The sequence below is a fragment of the Petaurus breviceps genome, unplaced genomic scaffold, assembly GCF_028583685.1.
Source record: "Petaurus breviceps papuanus isolate PSGF00001 unplaced genomic scaffold, PetGlider_PUasm1.0 140, whole genome shotgun sequence".
NCBI classification, from domain to species: domain Eukaryota; kingdom Metazoa; phylum Chordata; class Mammalia; order Diprotodontia; family Petauridae; genus Petaurus; species Petaurus breviceps.
In genome coordinates, this window is record NW_027185698.1 from 49,030,053 (window position 1) to 49,053,217 (window position 23,165).

Consider the following 23,165-nt stretch of genomic DNA (forward strand, 5'->3'; position numbering starts at 1 on the left):
ATCTCCAGGTTGTCCCAACACTGGAGCCGGTGCTCTTACTCGCTGAGCCACCTGGCCGCCCCTAAGCAATTGGGGTTAAGTAACTTGCTCAAGGTTACATGGCCAGGTGTTTCTGGGTGGGTGCTAAGCGCCTGAGCCCGGGATTCGATCTCCAGGTCGTTCCGACACTGGAGCCGGTGCTTCCACTCGCTGTGCTACCCGGCCGCCCCTCAAATAGTATTTTTTAAAGGCAAGAAAAAAAATCAGCACAACCAATCAGTATATTGAAAAAATCTAAAACGTGCAATGTGTAACACTTGTGGACCTCTCACTTCCACAAACAGGTGGGTTGGGGATGTCCTTTCATATCTCTTCATTTGAGTCATACTTGATCTTTATAATTTTGTTAATTTACTTTTGATTTTTTTGTTTATGGTAGTTTCTTCTATTTATATTGTTCTAGCTATTGTGTTTCTTTTTTTCTTGGCTGTGCTTATTTCACTTTGCATCAATTCATGTAGATCTTCCTAGGCTTCTCTGCATTCATCACAGCCATCATTACAGTACAGAAATATTCCTTTACATTCATGAACCATAGTATGCCTATTTTTAAAGGCAAATGAATAAAAAGAGGCCTGGCTTTACTAGTAACTTGCCGTGCTTCGTTTTAGACCTCATCATCTTGATCTATAAAAATGAGGTAATTGGACTAGATAATTTGAGGCCACTTCCAGCTCTGACAGTATGTTGTTGATTTTGCCAAACTGGATCCCTAAAGAATTTAGTCTAAAATATAACTTCTTGTAGAAGCTTTCCTTAATCACCCAGGAAGCACTTACCATTCCATTCTAAATAAATACTTCGTCGCTGTTGTTCAGTCAGACTGTTTGTGACCCCATTGGGGTTTTCTTGGCAAAGATACTGGAATGGTTTGCCATTTCCTTCTCATTTTACAGATGAGGAAACTGAGGCAAACAGTTAAGTGACTTGTGCAGGGTCACATAGAGGCCAGTTTTGAACTCAGGTCTTTCTGACTCCAGACCTGGTGTTCTATCTACTGTACCACTTAACTGTCCCAAATAAATACTTACCAACTGTGCTAAAAATCCTTATTACTCTTAAGTGTCTTCACAGTGGTTCATCTGTATTTTGTAACCAGTTATCTCAGGATTGTATTTTTAAAAACATTATGTGTTTGTCTGATGGACCAACCAACCAAGGTTTAGGTTCTAATTCTAACATGCCAAAAGTGATTTACACAAGAGACTTAAGAGGCTAAACTTTCATTGAGGAATACATAGATAAGGTAAGGTGGAAAATAGCATACCCATAGTACATTTCCACTGACCCTGAAATTGTAGCCAAATTTAACATGACTTAGCCATAAGCTTTTTTACCTTTTGAGCTGTGCTATGAGAAACACTGATAAAAATTCTGCATGGAGGGATGAAGGAAGGAAAAAACTTTTATTAAGCACCTGTGTGCCAGCACTGTTCTAGGCACTTTACAGGTATTCCCATTTGATCCTTGCAACAACCTTGTGAAGCAGGTGCTATTATTATTCCTTTTTTATAGTTACAGAACATTGTCCCATTACAGGACCAGCCTATAGTTTCCCTTAGTGAGAGGTTTTTATACCTTAAAGTTGGGGTGGTGTAATGTAAGGCCAAGGAAAGGCAACTTCCCAAGGTTCAAAATACCAACATAGGTGCTCTCCATTTTATTCAGTGACCAACCAAGAACTGAGAAGATCAAAACATGACATCATTCCAAATACAGCATTTACTAAGCATGATTAAATAATCTCCAAGTACTACCCCACCCCAGGACCTTCCAATCATTCAATCAATTACAAAGTCTCTGTTCTAAATACTTCTCCACCCCTAGGCTGTACCTTCATTTGGTCCACCACAAAGCACAAAAAGGTCAAAAGTTCCCCACCCCTGGATCACAATTGAATCTACCCCAGAGTTATATCAAGTTTAAGCTCACACTTAATACCCAAAAGGAGGTCTTTTCTTCATCTTGACTTGAGGCAAGTTCTCAGCAATCTTAGTTCCTGGGGAGACAAGGCTTAGCAAGGCCACAAGATACATTGCCAGTCTCTTCACTAATTCATCCTCTGTCTGTAAAATAGTTCTAGAACCCCTGAAAACATTAGCAAAACCCTCTCCCAGGATTTCTGTAAACATACAACAAGAAAATCCTTCTTCAGGGCTTCTGAACCAACAGAAAGGTTCCCAGACCCCTGCAACAACAGCACTGTCCTTCACCAGTGGACAGTATTCACTCTGTCTGCAGGACAGTCTCCAGACCCCTGCAACAACAGCACTACCCTTCACCAGTGGACAGTATTCACTCTCTGTCTGCAGGACAGTCTCAGGGCTTCTTAGCCAACAGCCAGGTTCCAGAACTTCTTCAACAAAAGGACTGTCTTTCACCAGTGGACAAATCTGGCAAAACAACATCAAAACAGACAGACAAAGTACCAGCAAAACAGCCATGTCTCCTCAGTCCTTGGCAGCTCAGGGGGCAGGTCTCAAAAGTCCAGGGCGATTCAAAGTGGCTCTCAGCAGTCCTTCTCAGTCTCTCTCTGCCTCCACTTGGGTGCCGCTTCCAAAAAAGTCTTCCGCCTCTCTCTTGTCTCTCCAAATCTACGTCACCAGCTCCTCCCAGTTCAGGACTCTCTTTTCACATCAACAAGTTCATCCCACAGGTGGGATTAACAAGCTCTGGGTTTTAACACAATCAGTTTGAAAACCAAGCCAATACAGGGGAATCTTTAATTGCCATTACTATCACAGGTGGGTAGAAAAATGTAGCAGTGCCCTTATGATTTGTCTCTTATGCATGACTTTTCAGGTAGATATGTGGCTTGTAGGAATTTGTGACATGAAGTGTGACATTTCTGGGATGGAACTGTAAGAGCCAAGGATAAATGGTATATGCTTGCCATGCTCAGGATTGTAGACCTTCTGAGCTACTTCGCAGACTTATTAAATCTTCTTCAGCCTTCCACATGGTACCTGCCATTACTTAGTTGTTGCTGTGACTTTTCTACTTGAGATTCACTTCAGTTTTGTATGAATTTCATTTTCCTTTGTCAAACATACTTTGGAATTTGATGTAATTTGTATTAGAAGAAGAAATAACTTAGTCTCAGTGGTTGATTTCTGGCCATGACTCCCTAAGAAAGTGGCTTTGTTATTCTTCTTTCTGCATATATCTGTTTTCTCTATGAATGAAAAGCCTTCAGTTATGTGCAAATAATAAAACATTGTCTTTCATGTTTGAAAATGAAGAAGGTTTTGTGAACCATGAACGATGGATAGTAGAAATGAAAAAAAACCTTTATTGCCCTTCACTGACTGCTCTCCTAGTACATCTGTTGCCAAGGAGGAAAAATACTACAATTATTAGAATACCATATGTTAAGCTAACAATATGATTGTAAGGTGTTTATCTTTGGGGCCAGATCAAAATTTGGTATTGTCATTGTTTATTTTTAAAATAGTTCCTTTCTAATACTTTGTTTTTTCTCCCCATCATAGAGTGTGAACTTTTAGAAATAGGAAGAAGCATGACATTGATTTTTTTTCTCTTTCTATACACTTTTTACAAAGACAAGTGTATTTCAGGCACATACATAGTAGTCTTTGGGGGATAGAAATTAAGAGAAAAATAACAAAAATAATTTTCAATGCTGTAATGTACTTATTGTATAAAATTGTATTTTATAGTTACCTAAATTTGTTTTACTCTCTATTGGATTGTATGTTCAATCAAGATAGGGATAGTACCTTGCCTAGACTTAAAACATTTTTCACTGTCTAACATAGTACTGTATATGCCATAGGCATTTTATGTTTCTTGAATGAATGAATGAAAGGGAATGATTTATATAGAGGTAATATAAGTCAAAAGAGGATCTGATATCATCAAAGGATACAAAGTTTAAGAAGATTGAAGACAAAAACTTGGTGGACAGAGCTACTTAGACAGCAGGAGTAGGGAACTAAGACAATAGTAGGGATGGATGGGAAAAAATGCCAGACGCTTATGAGAATGAGAAAAGACCAGTGTCACAGGATTCAAGGAAGGAAAGATTATTCAGAAGATTGTAGACGTAATGCTAAATAGAGGTCAAGTAGATTGAGGGCTAAGAAAATGGCACTGAATTTGGTGAATAATACTTTCCATCCCTTCTACTTCAGGCATTTAAGCTATTAAACTATTATTTCCACAAATGCAATGATAATTTCTACACAGATAAGTCATACATCTGTATTCCCAGCTCTAATTTTTTTCTTTCATGTGTCATGTATCAGCCTGTCTGCTACATACCTCCATGGAGATGGCCTGTCAGCATGTCAGGATCAATGACCAGGAGAGAACTCATCATCTTCCTATATTCTCTAAGCATGGGTCTTCCCAAGAACTCTGGCTTGGAACCTTTTCTTTCCTCTTCATATTGCCTTCCTTGGTGATTTCATCTGCCCTGGTCTTTGTCTTAAACTCCAACTAGGGTGAAGTGTATTGGTGCACTGCCTTGGGAAATCTCTGAATATCCTTATCCACCCCACACCCTCATGTCTAAAACAACTCATTGCCTCCAAATTCTTTCCTTCTCCCAGCTTTCCAGATTCTATTGGGGTCTCTACCTCTTCTCCTTCTGTTCAGTCTGTAGCTTCTGAGTCATTTTTGACTCTCCTCTTCCCCTCATTTCCCAAGTCTTCTTTATTCTACTCCCACATCTCTTCCATCCATTGTCTTTGCTCTGCTGACTCATCCTCATCACTGCTCACCTGGGCTATTGCAGCAGCTTCCCAATTGATCTGCCTGCCTCCAGACTCTTCCCTCTCAACATATCTTTAATGCAGCTGCCAGAATAATCTTCCTAATACCTGCGTGTGACGGTCACTTGCTGCTCAAGAACTGTCAGTAACTCCTTTTGCTTCTAGAAGAAAATGCAGACCCCACATCCTAGCTTGTACTTAAATTTCCAGCCTTTCATCTTGCTTCCCTTCACGCACTTCACATTTCAGCCAAACTATAAACCCTGTGAAGAGGCAGCTAGATGGCACAGCTGTTGGAGCACTGGGTCTGGAGTCAGAAAGACCTGAGTTCAAATGTGACCTCAGATTCTTCCTAGATGGGCAAGTTATTTACCCGCTGCCTGCTTCAACTACAAAATGGGGATAATAGCACTTATCTCTCAGGATTGTTGTGAGAATCAAAGGAGATAATATTTGTAAAATGCTTAGTACAGGACATAGTAGATGCTTGATAAATGCTTTTCCCCTTCTTCTTCCCGTACTTCATCTCTCACCACTGTTATGTTTTGGGCCTGCCATCCCTAGTTCAGTTCAATTCAGTAAGTACCTATTATGTGCCAGGTACTGAGCTAGGTGCTGAAGATACAAAAATGTCTCAATTGGCATTCGTTGGCAACCTGAGGTTTCACTGCCTTCCATTCTTCCAATAGTCACCACTGTTGGGCTCTGTGCTTTAAAAAACAAAACAAAACAAATACTACCACTGTCTACATCCTGTCTGTTCATGGTAAATGCATGAAGGCTACAGATTGAATCCATATATACAGGGAACTATATGTATCTCTCCTCTCAGCACACTCCGATTCAACTCCCCACCTCTTTTAGCTGCAGTTTCCAGTTGTCCTGGAATCTGTGAGGTTGCTTGTTTTACTTAGTCAGAAACTTCTGAAGGTAGGGATAGGTGTAGGTGTGAAAATTGGAAGTCAAGCTGCCCATGTCTTCTAAAAGTTGTATAACAGCTTTAGGAAGATGTAGGTAGAGCCAGAGATTCTCTTAGACTTGAAGAATCCATCTGGGGTGAAGTATGTAAGTGAATAATATTTGTCTGCCAGGAAGCCTCTCTTGTCCCATGGTCTGTACTAGAGAAGCTCTCTGTGGCAACCTTTGGGAGTGGCTTGCCATCTAGGGCAGTATGCCCACTTTTATCATTTGTCCACTCAGCTAGTAACACTTGGGACTTAGCCAAGGATTTGGTACCCCCTTTCTACCATATAGGCCTCTAGCTGACGTTTAGCAGCCAGCCTCCCACGGAGATCCCATTCTAGGTTCTGGTCACACTTTGGCAAAGTTAGATCTTCTCCCACCTTTGTAACCTCCAGTGACCTTTTCTTTCCAGGACCTTCCCTTTCCCCCATACTTACATGGTGACTATATTGATATCTGCCTAAGGCAAATCATTATCTGCCTGACTGGATGAGGAGTGGTAACTACTCTCCAATTATTAATTAACTTAAAGTATTAAATAACTTATCTTGTATTGTCCAAGTATTTGCTGAATACCTACAGGATTCAGACATATAAGATACAAATTGCATCTGATTTTTGCCTTAATGGGTCCCATAGTCTTAAAGGTACTTTCTCTAGTGGTGTGGCTTCCCTCCCTTCCATGTCTTCAAAGAACATTGCTTATTAAACATTCTACCTCTAATTGATTCAAAATAAAGTAAGCAGTGCTATGCCAAAGACAGTCATAATGGGTATCATGATGTCAGCTTTGAAGTCTCAAATGAATTTCCCCAAGGATCTGTACCTTGACCCTTTGCTGTTTTAAATTTTTTCAATGTTTGAATAAAGGCATAGATGACATGCTTTTAGGTTTATAGATAACATGAATCTGGAAAGGATAACTTACTTTTTGTATGGCAGAGTCAATATCTGAAAAGATCTTAGCAGGCTAAAATAATAGTCCAGGTCTAATAAAATGAATTTAATTCAGTTAAATATATTTATTAATTATCTGCCTTAGGTGCTAAGCTCTACCAGCTCCTGGAAGTACAAAGGCAAAACCAAAACACGCCTGCATTCTACTAGACAGATAAGTATAGTAGAAGAAAAGTTCAGAAGAAAAAAAGCACTAAGAACTTAGAGATCAGAAGAGGCTTCATGGGAAATGTAACCTCTGAACTAAACCTTGAAGGAAAATAGCAATTCTGCGATGAGGAGGGTATGCATTCTAGGCATGGGAAGTGGCACATGAGAATGTCTGGAGGCAGGGGATGGAGTGTGGAGTTCAAGGAACAGCTAGTAGTCCAGTCTGCTGCAATGTGGAGCTTCTGAAGTAAAATAGTAGTATATTGATGGGAAAAGTAGGTGAGAATCAAAATTGGGGAGTCTAAAGTCACTGGGGAAACACTGAAGATTTTTCAGTGCGGCCAGACTTGTGATTTCAGAACATTATTTTAGTAGCTGTGTAGAAGATAGAAAGGATTAGACAGGGGAAAGACTGGAATCAGAGAGACCATTTAGCATATTGCTATAGTCCAAGGGAGTGGTGGTAAGAACCTGAACTAGACTGGTAGTTCTAGTAGTAATATGAGTGGGCAAAAGAATGTATGTGAGAGATACTGTGGAGGTGTCATTGATGACAAATTGATTATGGGAATAGTCACAGATGGTTCCAGGGTTGTCAGCCTAAATGACTGCAAAGGTAGTGCTGCCTTCAACAGAAATACAAGGATTTGTGGGGAGAGGGTGTGGATAATGAACTCTGTTTTGGACATGTTGAATTTTAGGTTCTGAGTGAGATGTCCAGGCAGAGATTTCTAGAAAATTTGAGGAAGATCAGGACTGGAAATACAGATTGGGAGTTGTCTACATAGTTATACTTACTAAGCCTTTGGGAGCAAATGAGATCACCAAACTGGAAAAAGTGTAGAAAGAGAAGAGGGCCCAGAAAAAGTTTTGGGGAGCTTTCCCATTCAGGGGGTGAGAGATTAATAATAACCCAGCAAAGGAGACTAAGGAGTGGTCAGAAAGATAGAGAGCTGAGAGAACATTGTCATCAATACCAAAGTAGGGAGAATGTCTGGAAGGAGGTAGGTGATGATGAATAGTATCAAAAGCTAATGAAAAGTCATCTAGATAGGGACTTAGAAAAGCCATTGGATTTGACATTGAGGAGATCTTTGATAATCTTGAAAAGAGCAGTCCCTAATAAGTTGAAATTTAATAGAGATATAACAAAGCTTTATACTTCAGTTTGAAAAATCAGTTTTACTAATATAGGATGGGGGAGGCATGGCTAGAAGACGGTTCTTGCAAAAAAACTGTAGTGAATTGTAAACCTAGTATGAAGGTACAACAGTGATATGGCAGCCAAGAGAGTAAATGGGATTTTAGACTGTGTTAAGAGAGGTATAGTGTACAGTACTAGGAACATTATATTCATATACCCCAGTTTATTCACCCATTTACCAATTATTAAACATATAGATTGTTTCTAGATTTTAGTTTTTTTACAAATAATACTGCTATGGATATTTTTGTATATCTTTATGTTTTGCCTTCTTTTAATATTCCTAATTTCTTTGGCATAGAGCTCTGGATCAAGGGGTAAAAGTAATTTAGTAACTTTTCTTGTATAATTGCAATTTGTTTTCCAGAAAAACTGGACCAATTCACAATTCCTCTAGCAGTGAGTTAGCGTATTTGTCTTACCTCTTATTTGCCTCTTTAAAACTGAATTTTCCCATCTTTGACAATTTGATGGATGTGAAGTAATGCCTTAGAGTTGTTTAATCTCCATTTTCCTCTGATTTTTAGGGATCTTGAAGTCATTTTTCAGATTTTGAAGACATTTTCAGAGCTTTCTTTTCATTTGAAAACTGTTCACATCCTTTCACCTCTTTACTGAAGAATAACTCTTAATCTTATTTATTCGTATCAAGTTACTACAGATTTTTGATGTCAGATTATTTTTTATTTGGTTGGTTAATACAAACATTTTTTCTGCAACCCATATCTTTTATGATTTTACCTGCATTGATTTTCTTTGCACAGAAGCTTTAAAATTTTATATAATTGAAATAGTTTAATTGTGTCTTTTATGATCATATGTACCTTTTATCTGTGCAGTTATGAATTCTTCTCTGATTCACAGTAGAGAAAGATGTAACCACATTCCCTCCTGCTCCCATCTTCCCTAATCTTGTATATAAAAATTCTTGTATTTAAATAACTTATCCATTTGGAATTTATTGTGGTGTGTGGTTTTCAATGCTTGTCTAAGTCTGTTTTCTTCTCTTTTAAAACCTTAATTTAAAAAAAATGTTAATTGTATCTTTTGTTTGTATTACCTTAATTTCTGAATATATCCCTTACCTTACCCTACCCAGCAAGTTATTCTTTTATTTAAATGAACTTCCTAAAGCACAAATCTGATCACATTATACCTTCCACACTCGCATTCAGTGAACTCTATTGGCTCCCTCTTACCTTTAGGATCAAATATAAAATGCTCTGTTGTCATTCAAAGTCCATCATCACCTTGTTCCCTTCCTCCCTTTGCAATCTTCTTTCACTTTACTTCCATCTATGATATGATATAGTGACACTGACCTTGAAATCCCTTGAATACAATATTGTATTTCCCAATTCTGCCCCTCCATTGGCTGTCCTCTATGGCTGGATGCCCTCCCTCCTTACCTTTGAATCCTGTCTTCCCTGGCTTCCTTCAAGACTTAGCTCACATCCCACTTTCAGGAGGCCTTTGCCATTCCTCTCCAAAGCTGGATTTCCTCTGGGATCTCTTTCCATTTACACTCTGTGTCTTATGCATGCATATTTGTTCAGATGTTATCACCCCGTTAGATTATAAGCTCCTTGAGGGCAGGACTTTATTTTTGCCTTTCATTGCATGCCTGGTACATAGTATGGACTTAATACTTGCTTGTTGACTGACTAATACTAGGTATTTAATACATTTTGCTATTATTTTAAATAGTTTCTCTATCTCTTCCTTTTTGTTTTTGCTAGTCACAGGAAGACATGTTGAAGATTTTGGTGGGTTTGTTTTGTATCCTCTTATGTTCCTAAAGCTATTAATTGTCTAATTAAGCCTTTACATTGTGTACAGATACACATAACATATAATTTCTGCCTCCTCACTCTTTGTGCATTTATCTTTTATTTCTCAGAATTCCATAATCTCAGAGTTGGGAGGGAATTAAGAAGCTATCGACTCTAATCCATAACCAAATAAGAATCCCATCTTCAATTTGTGTTAGTGTTTTCTTAAAGACCTCCAGTGAAGAGGCAATCTATTACCTTCTGATGAAATGAATATTGGATAGCTCTAACTATTAAGAAGTTTTTCTTACATCAAGACTAAATTTGCCTTTTTATAACTTCTACCTATTGTTCCCAATTCTTCTTGCTGGGATTCATTTCTCTTTTATGTCACAGCCTTTCAGGTACTTGAAGATATCCTTTATATCCCATCTAAGTCTCTTCTTCTTCAGACTGAAAAAAAAAAAACCAATCCAGATTTCTATTGTTCCTCTTAATGATTCCATGTGATTCCAAGGCTTTTAATATGCTGGTTTGCATCCCCCCCCCTTTTTTTGTATCTTAAACAATATTTTTCCCAATTACATGTAAAAACAATTTAAAACTTTTTTTTTTTGCTTTTTGGAGGGTAGTTGGGGTTAAGTGACTTGCCCAAGGTCACATGGCTAGTTTTTGTGTTAAGTATCTGAGGCCGGATTTGAACTCAGGTCCTCCTGGCTCCAGGGCCAGGGCTCTATTCACTGGGCCACCTAGCTGCCCTGATTTTAAACATTTTTTTTTTAATTGTGTTCCAAATTCTCTCCCCCTCTCTCTTTACTCCCCTCTTTCTCAGATGGCAAACAATTTGATATAGGTTTTACATGAAAATGCTGATTTTTCTTACTCAAGATGCTTTCTAGCCTATTAGCATCTTCTTTAAAATGGGGCTTCCAGAATTGAACACTATCAAACCAGAGAACTATTACTTTCCTAGTCTTGAACACCATTCCTCTCAATGCACCCTAACTTTGCATTAACTTTCTTGGATTCTGTACTATAGCATTTATTAACATTGAGCCCTTGGTCTAGAGCTTTTATAAGTGAACTGCTGTTTTGCTGTAATTTCTCTATTTTGAACTTGTAAAATTGATTTCAGCAATCCAAGTGTAAGTAATATTTATCCCTATTCAGTTTTATCTTATTAGATTCAGCATGATGTTCTAGCCTATCAAGGTCTTTTAGAGTTCTGACTTTCATATAATATGTTAGCTATCCTTTTCAGATTCACATCATCTGCAAACATATGATGAGTATACTGTCCATGCTTTTATACAGTTTGGTAAAAATGGTAAATCTTAAAGGCTAAGCGCAGATATCACCAAATACCCTCCAAGTTGACATTGAACTAGTAATGACTTTTCTTTGGGTTTCACCATTCATTTAGTTCTAGATTCACCTGACTGTGCTTCCATTTAATTCACATCTTTTCCACAAGAATAGTATGAGAGATTTATTAAGTTAAATATATGTTTATGTACATGTGTCATATATATTTTTTCTTTTTTGCTCTCTGTATAATGTGTGAGTATGTATATGTGCTTACATATACACCTATACATATATATCTTTATTTAGATAAAAAGCATTCTTCAGTCTACACCAATCTAGTAAACCTATCAGAAAAAGAAAAATAAGATAATTTTGACATGACCTGTCTTTGATGAAGCGATCCTGGCTCTTAATAATCTCTGATTCTTTTCTAGGTATTTATTAACTATTTTGTAATATTACATTCTAGAATTTTGCCAATAATCAGTTATCTTTTTTGACCTAGTAGTTACATCTTCTAGCTCATTCAATACCTGGGATATAGTTATATGGACTTGGTGAAGTTAACTCAGCAAGGGCATTAAAGTATTTGTTGTCTCCCTGGGCCTGATATAGATAGGTTTGGTGCTTAAGATTTAGGATTAGAATGTATTGAAACTCTCATCAACTATTTAACAGTTAACAAAAGGAGGCTTACCTAACCATAGCATGGAAAGAATATATTCAGCAATGATAGAGAGTTTATTCAGTTGAACACAGCTTTTCTGCCTCAGAGTTAGCCATAGTTCTGTGGTAGTAATAACCTTAGATACAGTCTGAAAGGAGATGCTGCGGACTCCTCATGTGCTGGCTTTTTTACTTAGTTCACCAGGAATCTATCAGTGGTTTGAGACAAGTTAAGAGTACCTTTTTAGGAAAAGCTAGTGAAGTAAGGCAGGTCTAGGAAAAGCTGAACTAGTGTATGTAACAGAGATCTCATTGCTTCTTGTATCTACAGTTTTCTACTACTTTCCTACTTATATTGAGTGTCAATTCCATATTAATTATAAGAGAAGAGCAGTTTCTTTTTCTCTTTTTGGTTATCATCCCATTTGACCTTAGTAGCAGTTTCATCCCTTCCTTGAACCTCCTCTTTTCCTGAATATGGCTAGCTTAAAAACCCTTTTTCTTGTTCTTAACTTTGTTTTACTAAGCCCTTTCATTATTTTAGCTTTAGCACTCCAGCAGCTAGTCTTTCTTTTAAGATTTATTGATATCTTTTGTTTTTTTACTTTACCTACCTTTTCTCACATCCTTCTCAGAGATCCATCTCTTATAACAAAGGATAAAAAAGAGGGGGAAAATGTTCAGTGAAACTAGCCAGCATCTTGAAAAATATCTGATGTTACATGCAATATACCACAGCTATAGTCTCCCACCTCTGCAAAGAACAGTGGTGGGACTAGGACAGACCTTTTCATATCTCTTCTTGGGGGCCAAGCTTAACTTTATAGCATTTAGTTTCAGTTTTCTTGTTTTTCTTATTTTTGTATTTACATCATTGTAGTATTTATATGTATTATTTTCTTGGCTCTTTTTATTTCCCTCAGTGTCAGAGTGTATAAATTTTTCCATGTTTCTCTGTGTACATCATTTCTTACAGCACAATAATTCTTTTACATTCATGTACTACAGCTTGTTGAGTCATTCCCCAATCAATGGGCATCTATTTTGTTTCTAATTCTTTGCTACCACAAAAAGTGATGCTACAAATATTTTGGTGTATATGGGTATTTTCTTTTTTGTTATTAACTTCTTTGGGTATGTGCCTAGAGGTGGTATTTCTGGGTTAAAAGGTGTGAATAGTTTAAGTCACTTCACTTCCATAATTGCATTCCAGAGTGGTTGAACCAGTTTATAGCTTCAACAGTGCATTCATATGCTTGTCTTTCTGTAGCTCATTGAGCATTAACTATTTCTATCTTTTGTCATCTTTGCCCATTAGCTGGTTGTAAAGGGAAACCTCAGAATTATTTTTATTTATATTTATATTATTATTAGTGACTTGGAGCAATCTTTCATGTGACTTTTTATGGTGTGTAGTTCTTTTGTGAACCATTTGTGTTTTGTGGGGAATAATTTTTGGCCTTCCATATTTTTGTTAATTGTCTATGTACCTTGGATATCATATCTCTTTTCAGAGATATTTGATACAAAATTTTTTCCAAATTGACCACTTTCATTCTTATCCTAGTTATGTTTATTTTATATGTTTAAAAGATTTTCAGTTTCATGTAATCTATTTTATTTGGTTAAGAATTTATTCACTAGCCATAGATGTGAAAGGTACCTAATCTGATTCTCTTCTAATTTTTTTAAATGATGTCATCATTACTTTTCAGGTCACATTCATTTTAAGGTTATTGTGGCATATGGAATGGAATGGCATTTATTAAGAATTTGAAATATAAATAGAAAAGCAAGATAGTCTCTGCACTCAAGGAGCACATATGTACAATCCAAAATGTTTATTTAAGCCAAATTTCTATGAACTACTTTTTGATTTCCTCATTAGTTCTTTTTCAAAAAGAGAAGTATTTCCCTGGATAATTGATCTTGTCACTACTCTTGCATGACCATACCTAAATTTTGTATTCATCCTGCAATACGTGTCTTTTTTTTTCTTTTCGATACCTCTTATTGTTTTTAACTTTAAGTTTTATTGCTATCTTTTGTTTTTACATCATCATTTCCTTATTTATGCAAATATATTAGACTATCTTTGAGAAATTTGGGAAGACTCATAAACTGATGAAGACAAAGGTAAACAGAACCAAGAGAACAGTTTACGTAATAGCAACAACATTGTAAGGACAAACAACTTTGAAGGACTTGGGAATGCTAATCAGTACAGTGATGAACCATAATTCTAGGGGACTCATAAAAAAGCTTACTCACCACCTGATAAAGACTTGATGTATTCAGATGTATTGAAGTATACACACACACACACACACACACACACACATGACATGACTGATTTGGAAATTTGTTTTGCCTGTCTTTACATGTTTATAACAGGGATTTTGTTTTTCTTCTCAAAGCAGAAGTAGATAGGAAGAGGGAGGGAGAGAAGGGAGATTTTTGTTGGAAAATAAAAATAAAATTTACATTTCTTTCTCTCTCCCTCTCCCTTCTCATTCTCTTTCTCTTCACATACACACAATCTTCCTCTTCACCCTTTAGCTAACAAGCCATCTGTTGCAACAGAAAATAAAATAGACAAAACAAAGACATCATTCAGCAAAACTAAGAAGTATATCAATTTAGTGTGATATATATGCGTATTCCACACTCATAGTCCACTTTCCACTTCCCATTAAAGGAAGGTGTGTGTGTGTGTGTGTATCTTTTAAAAATCTAAGTTGTTGGTAAATTCCTTGTTCATTCACATCAGTCACTTTAGACAACTTGCCCTTTCCTCTCCATTAGAATTGTTTTTGTCTGTGTGACATTCCTCTATACTTCAGTTTCCTGATACAGGAGGACAAAGTTCCCCTTTGCCTTTTCACATCATTCTTCTTTGTTTTGTCATTGAAGTCCTTCTGTTTTTATTTTTATGTTTCAATTCATTCTTCTTGAAAACTGGGAAAGTAAAGAAATGGGGAGGGGTTTTGTTTCCTATTTTGTTTTTGAGGGGGGATTGTCACCTTACTCTTGTTCAAATTTCTAGTACATAGTTAAGTCAAATAATAGTGAAGTCAGTAAGCATCTTGTTTCACTCCTGGTTTTATTGTGAAATCCAGAATCTCTTGTATTTGAGGTGGCACTTTTTAATTGCACTGGAAGAGAGAAGAAGAAGGACATAGTCAAGGGAAAAGTGAATTCAACCTCTGGTGTCCCATGTGGAAGCCTAACTAGAGGATAATTAAGTAGTGGAAAGGCTCTTAACAAAACACTTTTCACACAAATAAGGTCAGATCTAAATAAGTGGAAAAACATCAATTGCTCGTGGATAGGCCAAGCTAATATAATCAAAATGACAATTTTACCTAAATTAATTTACTTATTCAGTGCCATACCAGTCAAACTAACAAAAAATTATTTTGTAGAGCTAGAAGAAATAACAACAAAATTCATCTGGAAGAACAAAAGATCCAGAATATCAAGGCAATTAATGAAAACAAATGCTAGGGAAGGTGGTCTAGCCATACCAGATCTTAAATTGTATTATAAAGCAGCAATCATCAAAACTACTTGGTGCTGGCTAAGAAATAGAGTAGTTGATCAGTGGGATAGATTAGGTACACAAGACACAGTAGTCAATAACTATAGTAATCTACTGTTTGATAAACCCAAAACCTCCAGCTTCTAGGATAAGAATTCACTATTTGACAAAAACTGCTGGGAAAACTGGAAAATAGTAAGACAGAAACTAGGCATAGACCAGTATCTTACACTGTATATCAAAATAAAGTCAAAATGGGCACAAAAAGGCTATTACTATAAGCAAACTGGGAGAGCAAGGAATAGTCGACCTGGCAGATTTGTGGAGAACAGAAGAATTCATGACCAAACAAGAGATAGAGAACATCACAAAGTACAAAATGGATAATTTTGATTACATTAGATTAAAAAGTTTTTGCACAAACAAAGCCAATGCAACCAGGATTAGAAGGGAAGCAGAAAAGTGGGAAAGAATTTTTACAACCTGAGTCTCTGATAAAGACCTTATCTCTAAAATATACAGAGAACTGAGTAAAATTTATAAGAATACAAGTCATTCCCCAATTGAGAAATAGCCGAAGGATATGAACAGGCAGTTTTCAGATGAAGAAATGAAAGATGTCTATAGTCATCTAAAAAAAATGCTCTAAATCACTATTGATTAGAGAAATGCAAATCAAAACAACTCTGAGATACCACATCACACCTATCAGATTAGCTAACATGATAAAGCAGAAAAATGATAAATGTTGGAGAGGATGTAGGCAAATTGGAACAGTAATACACTGTTGGTGGAGTTGTGAACTGATGCAACCACTCCAGAGAACAATTTGGAACTATGGCCAAAGGGCTAAAAAAATGTGTATACCCTTTGACCTAGTAATACCACTTCTAGGTCTCCCAAAGAGATCATACAAATGGGAAAAGGACCCACATGTACAAAAATATTTATAGCAACTCTTTTTGTAGTGGCAAAGAATTGGAAATTGAGGGGATGTCCATCAGTTGGGGAATGGCTAAACAAGTTGTGGCATATGAATGTAATGGAATACTTGTGCTATAAGAATAGAATATTGCTATAATGGAATATTGTGCTATGAGAAATAATGAGCAGGTGGAGTTCAGAAAAACCTGGAAAGACCTGAGTGAACTAATGTTGAGTGAAGTAAGCAGAGCCAGGAGAACATCATTCACAGAAACCACCATAGTGTACGATGACTGATTTTGAGAGATTTAGCCCTTCTCAGCAATGCAAAGGCCTAAAACAGTTCTGAAGGACTCATGATGGAAAATGCCATCCACATCCAGAGAAAGAACTATGGAGTCAGAATGCAGAGGGAAGCAGAATATTTTCTGTTTTGTATAGTTTTTTCTTTCTCTTGGCTTTTCCCATTCATTATACCTCTTCTATGCAACATGACTTGCAGTATTTTGATCTGGGAGCTCTGGAATTTGGATATAATATTCCTGGGAATTTTCATTTTAGGATCTCTTTCAGGAGGTGATTGGTGAGTTTTTTCAATTTCTATTTTACCCTTTCATTCTAGAATATTGGGGCAATTTTTCTTGATAACTTCTTGAAAGATGATGTGTAGGCTCTTTTTTTTGGTCATGACTTTCAGGTAGTCCAATAATTTTTAAATTATCTCTCCTGGATCTATTTTCCGGGTCACTTTTTCCCATTTAGATATCTCACATTGTCTTCTATTTTTTCATCCTTTTGGTTTTGTTTTATTGTTTCTTGATTTCTCATGAAGTCACTAGCTTTCATTTGTTCAGTTCTAATTTTTAAAGAATTTTCTTCAATGAGCTTTTTGTACCTCCTTTTCCCTTTGGTCAATTTTACTTTTTAAGTAGTTTTTTTTTTCCGAGTAAATTTTTGTGTTTCTTTTTTCATTTGACCAGTTCTGCTCAAGGCATCCTTCTTCTCATCAGTTTTTTGTACCTCTTTTACCATTTGGCCTAGTCTGTTTTTTAAAAATGTTATTTTCTTCAGAATTTTTTTTTTTTGTGTTTTCTTTACCAAGTTGTTTCTTTTTTCATGATTTTCTTGTATCACTCTCATTTCTCTTCCCAATTTTTCCTCTTCCTCTGTTACTTGATTTTTAACATCCTTTTTGACCTCTTCCGTAGTTTGAAACCAATTCATATTTTTCTTGGAGGCTTTGGATGTAGGACCTTCGAATTTGTTGTCTTCTTCTGACTTTGTGTTTTGATCTTCCTTGTCACCATAGTAACTTTCTATGGTCAGAATTTCTTTTTCTTTCTTTCTTCCTTTCTTCCTTCCTTCCTTCCTTCCTTCCTTCCTTCCTTCCTTCCTTCCTTCTTTCTTTCTTTCTTTCTTTCTTTCTTTCTTTCTTTCTTTCTTTCTTTCTTTCTTTCTTTCTTTCTTTCTTTCTTTCTTTCTTTCTTTCTTTCCTTTCTTTCTTTCTTTCTTTCTTTCTTTGTTGGGGAAGACAGGGCAATTGGAGTTCAGTGACTTGCCCAAGGTCACATGGCTAGTGAGTGTTAGGTGTCTGAGGCCGAATTTGAACTTAGGTCCCGACTTCAGGGCCAGTGCTCTATTCACTGCACCACCTAGCCACACCGATGGTCAGAATTTCTTACTGTTGTTTGTTCATTTTCCCAACCTGTTCTTGACTTTTAACTCTTTGTTAAAGTAGGACTTTGGGGGCAGTGAGGTAGAGCAGAGATACTTGTAGGGACCTTCAAGTTTTCAGTTCTTCTAAAGTAGCATAATCTAAGGAGAGGTTACTCCTCACCTAACCTATTCTGTGGTCTGTGAGAAACCGCAAGTACTCATTTCTTCTGTGGAACTGTGATAAGGATTCCTGCTCCATTGCAGCTGCAACCTCTCGTGTGCTAATGTTCCCCCTTGCTCTAGAACTGTGACCGGACTCCAAGTATGGACAAAGCAACAGAGTCCTGTCTCAGTGCCAGCAGAAGAGACCGCTGTAATCTCCTTCTGACCAGCTTTCACCCCCTGTGGGCTGAGAGCTCCAGAAGCAGCTGATGTAGCAGTGTCTCCCATGGCCTGCTCCTGGTTTGCTGTGTCTGCTGGTATGACCTGTGCAGACTGTGCTCCACTCTCATCCAGATGTGATAGGCCTTGTCTGCTGACCTTCTAAGGTGTCTTTGGCTGGAAAATTATTTTACCCCATCCTTTTGTGGGTTCTGCTGCTCCTGGAATTGTTTTATGGCATTATTTAAAGATATTGGGAGGGATTTGGGGGAGAGCTCAGGTGAGACTCCGCCTTTTCTCTGCCATCTTGGCTCCACCTTGGGACCACAATTTTTTGAGTGGAAATCCTCTGAAAATTGTGGATGCATATCTTTAGTTTTTATTATGGAAGTCACTAGAGGAAATAGATTTTGAAATGGAAAAGCTCACTTTGTGATTTGTTTGAAGAACTTTGTATATCTTGAAGTCCTGGTTGTTAGTTTCTTGGTTGCTTAATTACATACTCCTAAAAACAATGTTTCTTTGAAAGTTCTTAGTTAAGCCTTTGAAGTTCACTATCATTGCGAAATTGCCTATGACTCTGCTACCAGCGATATGATAGGACAGAACAGATTTTATTGCAGATGGTGAGGACTTTTTCCTAGTAACAGTCTTGGCAGTTTTAGGATGTTGCTAAGTAGTAAAAATGAATTATTGATGTTCATTTCCTTAGTTAAATCCTTTGGTCTTTCTACCACTTCTTGAATATTAGAAAAAATAAGAGGTCATTCTGATTTCTTTAGCATTCCCTCAAGCAGGCACTAGGAACTTCTGTTTTCTTCTTTGCCACAGGGCTTGGAAAATCCACGTTGCTCACCCTATGATGCTAGGACTCAGTCTCCTTAGCTTCTGGAACAACCATTGAGAAGCCCTGTTGAGGAATGAGCTCTCTAGAGAGAGTTGCAGGAAAGATTAGTTTATTCAAGGACATTTTAAAAGTCTTTCAAAATATAGCAAAATTAAGTCTGCAGACGAAACTTTCAGTATTTCTTTCCATTCCTTAACCAAGGGTTCACAGGTCACCTGCTGATGAGTTACTGGCAGCTATTAAGAACAGAAAGTCTTGAATGCTATTACTCATTGCCTGTTTGCCTTACTTTTTACAAACTATTCACCCCAAAAGCATGCTATATCCCTAGAGTTTTTAAAAAGGCTTTTGGGATTAGCATGGCACCAAGGGACCAAGACACCAGCATTATAATATCTGGAGGCTCCTAGGTTCTAGATTCAAAATACAACTTGTGACTTCTTTATTCCTTAGAAGAGAAAAATGATTTTCACACAAGTTATTGTAAGTTTGCTCTATAAATAAAACCTCAGTTTAGTCCAGATCTAAAGTAACTGTGAAAGAATCTTTTTAAGGTATAAATAACTTCTTTCCTTATGTCCTTAGACAGTTGAAAAATAGTCCCCTACTCCTCTGTCCCCATTTTACTGAGTATTTAAATAACTTCTTTTGAATCAAAAGTCAAAACTAGCAAGATGTCCAGAAAATTGACCCAGTAGAATGTCCTCTGCTGGATGACTGTTTTTTGAAGTTACTGACTGGGGAGTCTCTTTGTTAAAGCTTAGGGTTAGTTCTGAGCAGAGTGGTTCCTAACAGTGGTTCAGCTGAGTTTCTTAGGTATGAGCTGTAACCATTTGGGTTTCTGTTTTGCATTTTATTTTCAGAGAGAAATTTGGGATTTAGGTACAAATACTGTAAATTGTTTTGATTATGCTGTGTGTGGTGTTTGTTTTTAATTAAAAATTTAGCTTTACACCTAAGTAAAGGGTTTTAATTTTTAGAATTCTTCTAGAAATGCTGACTAAAAAAAGTCTCCAAGGCATAACTCCCTCTGTATCTGAAAAGGCTTGCATTTTCATACTAGAAGGATTCTTCTTTGGTTGAGGGACAAAGAAAAACAGTTATTTTCTTCCTGAGTCTCCAGATTGGCCAGATGTTTCTAAACAAATTAACACTTTTTTTTACCCTATTAGTTTTGCCTTTCAGTCACATTAGACTATGACTTTGACCTTGAATCCCTCCAAAGGTAGTGAAAGTGTGCAGTAAACAACAACATGAATGATGAGAAGATGCCTTCACAAACAAATTTCTAAGACCCCTTGGCAAGCAGTGTAGTCTTCAGTTGGTTGACTGGAGACTTTAGCTGGTCCTGGTCTGACCCTTACTTTTTGGGGTTCTTTTAGGCTATCAGGAAGCAGGGTTTCTTCCTTGAAGGGAGACCTTAGTGCAATTCTAGGACCTAAGTAATTTTCACTCAGAAGTACTACATCTGTCTTCTTGGACATTTAATTATCTAGCAGTAATATTCTTTTAAAAAACAATAATAACCAAAGAAATACTTTTAATACCTCACTATGACAACCTGGTTTTATACTGGAGACTTTGTAAGGGGAAGTATAATTATAACGGCTACTAGTCTACAGATTTAGGGCTAGAAGAGACATCTTAGTATTGATCAAGTCCAACCCCTCATTTTCTAGATGAGGAAATAGGCCCAGAGAGGTTGAATGGCCTTTGCAAAGTCACACAGAGAGTGAGTAGCAGAAATTACAGTCTATATTTTTAGAATGATCAATTTTAATGATCAATCTATATCTCTGTGGACCATCCTCCACAGAGGCCAGCATACATTAGAAAAGACCTGATCAAGATCAAATAAACTTCTAGGGGAGAAATAAAATGTCCTTGTAAACTTCTGAAAGGTAAAAAACCAGGAATAAGAACATCGATAGTTTTCAGTTATGTAGTACTTTAAGATTTGTGGAGGGCTTCATGTAATTATCTCATTTGATTCTCACTGAGAGAGAAACTGTTAGCCACATCTTAAGAAATGACTGAGGAAACAGATTTGAAGAGGTCAGTTCAATTGACTTGCCCAGGGTGCTGCACCTACAAATATCAAAGACTTAAATTTGCATTTGAATAGAAATACAAAAAGCTAGAAATAATTTTGAGAAACTGTAAGATTATAAGTTAGAAAGTACTTAATTATTGATAAAAATAGAAATCTCATTTTGCTTTTAATCAGTAAGCTAAATCCAGACAAAATTCCTTTTTTCCTATATAGATTATAAAACTTGATGTCAGAAAGCGTTTTTTGGGAATTGATAGAGATTTAGATTCAATGTAATTCTTAGTTAAGCTTCCCTGACCTACACTCCCAGGTTATGATAAAGATTTTGTTGTAGCTGCTGGAGGGACCAGCATGTCTATGATTTTGTGAAGTTTGAGATCTCAGCTTTGGGTAGTAATCTTTAGATATTATTGTTGTCATTGTTGTCATCAACATCAGGCTGGATGTAAGATCTCATTACTTTAAGGCACTCCCTATTCAGAAAACTCCCTTTACTCAACATAGAAAAGCAGCTGTTCTACAATTTCTAGTATTAAGAGTTGCCAGGGATACTGTGAGGTTAAGAAACTTATAAAGGGTCACATAGGAAGGATGTGTCAGAAGAAGGACTTGAACCCATGTCTTTCTAGGGTGATATGGCTGAAGGTTGCAGAGGACTTACTATAGTGCAAGGGATACAAAGTCAAATATGAAAGAATCTTACACTCAATGAGTTTTCCAAGCCATACAACCTGTATGTATCAACCCAGTATATATATATATATATATATATATATATATATATATTTTTTTTTTTTTTTTAGAGGGGGCAAGGCTGGGCAGTTGGGGTTAAGTGACTTGCCCAAGGTTACACAGCTAGTAAGTGTTAAGTGTCTGAGACCGGATTTGAACTCAGGTCCTCCTGACTCCAGGGCCGGTGCTCTATTCACTGTGCTACCTAGTCGCCCCTCAACACATTATATTTATTTCCCTTTCTGCACTTTCTCCTTCCACTCCTCCTGTCCCTAACCCCAAACTTTAGACTCTGTCTGTGGATCCATTCTGGGCTCTGATAGGTGGACTTTTGTTGTAACATGTCCATAATGAGACATCCACATTCTTTTGAGGTATCATTTCCAAACCTTGTAGCCCCCACATGTATACACTACTCCCCCCTTCTAGTTTCACTTAATGTGTTGTTTTATGCTTGTTAGAATGTAAGTTCCTTTCAGGCAGGGATTGCTTTGCCTATATTTGTGTCCTTAGTGCTTAGCACAGTGCCTGGCACATAATAAAAATAATAAATCCTTTACCTATTCTGTCCCAAAGGTTTTTTTTTATTTTTATTTTTGTTTATTTTTAGTTTTCAACATTCCACAAGATTTTGAGTTACAAATTTTCTCCCCATTTTTTCCCCTACCCACCACCCCAAAATAGCAATCCTACTAAATACCCCTTTCCCCAATTTGCTTTCACTTATATCCTCCCCCATCCTTCCTCTGACTTTCTAGTATGGCAAGATGGATTTCTATACCCCAGTGCCTGTCTATCTTATTTCCCAGTTGCATGTAATAATAATAATAATAATATGGTTTTTTTAAACATTTGATTTTAAAACTTTAGTTTCCAGATTCTTTCCCTTCTTCCCTCATCACCCACCCCTACTGAGAAGATAAGCAATTCAGTATAGGTTGTACATGTGTAGTTATGCAAAACATTTCCATAGTAGATATATTGTGAAAGACTGAATATATTACCCACTTATTCTATTTCCTACTTTGACCCTGTCCCTTTTCAAAAGTGTGTGCTTCTAACTACCCTCGGCCCCCCCCCCCCCCAGTATGCCCTCCCTTCTATCATCACCCTTCTTATCCCCTTCCCCCCTACTTTCCTGTAGGGTAAGATACCCAATTTAGTGTGTATGTTATTCCCTCCTTAAGCCAAATTCATTGAGAGTAAGGTTGACCCATTCCCTTTTGACTTCATGTT

General features: G+C 37.1%; 1 protein-coding gene across 4 annotated transcripts in view; it reads left to right on the forward strand.

Annotated features, from left to right (window-relative positions):
• Positions 1-23,165, forward strand: part of PTPRA (protein tyrosine phosphatase receptor type A) — a 185,026-nt gene that overhangs the window by 62,487 nt on the left and 99,374 nt on the right. The gene's annotated exons all lie outside the window — the stretch shown is intronic.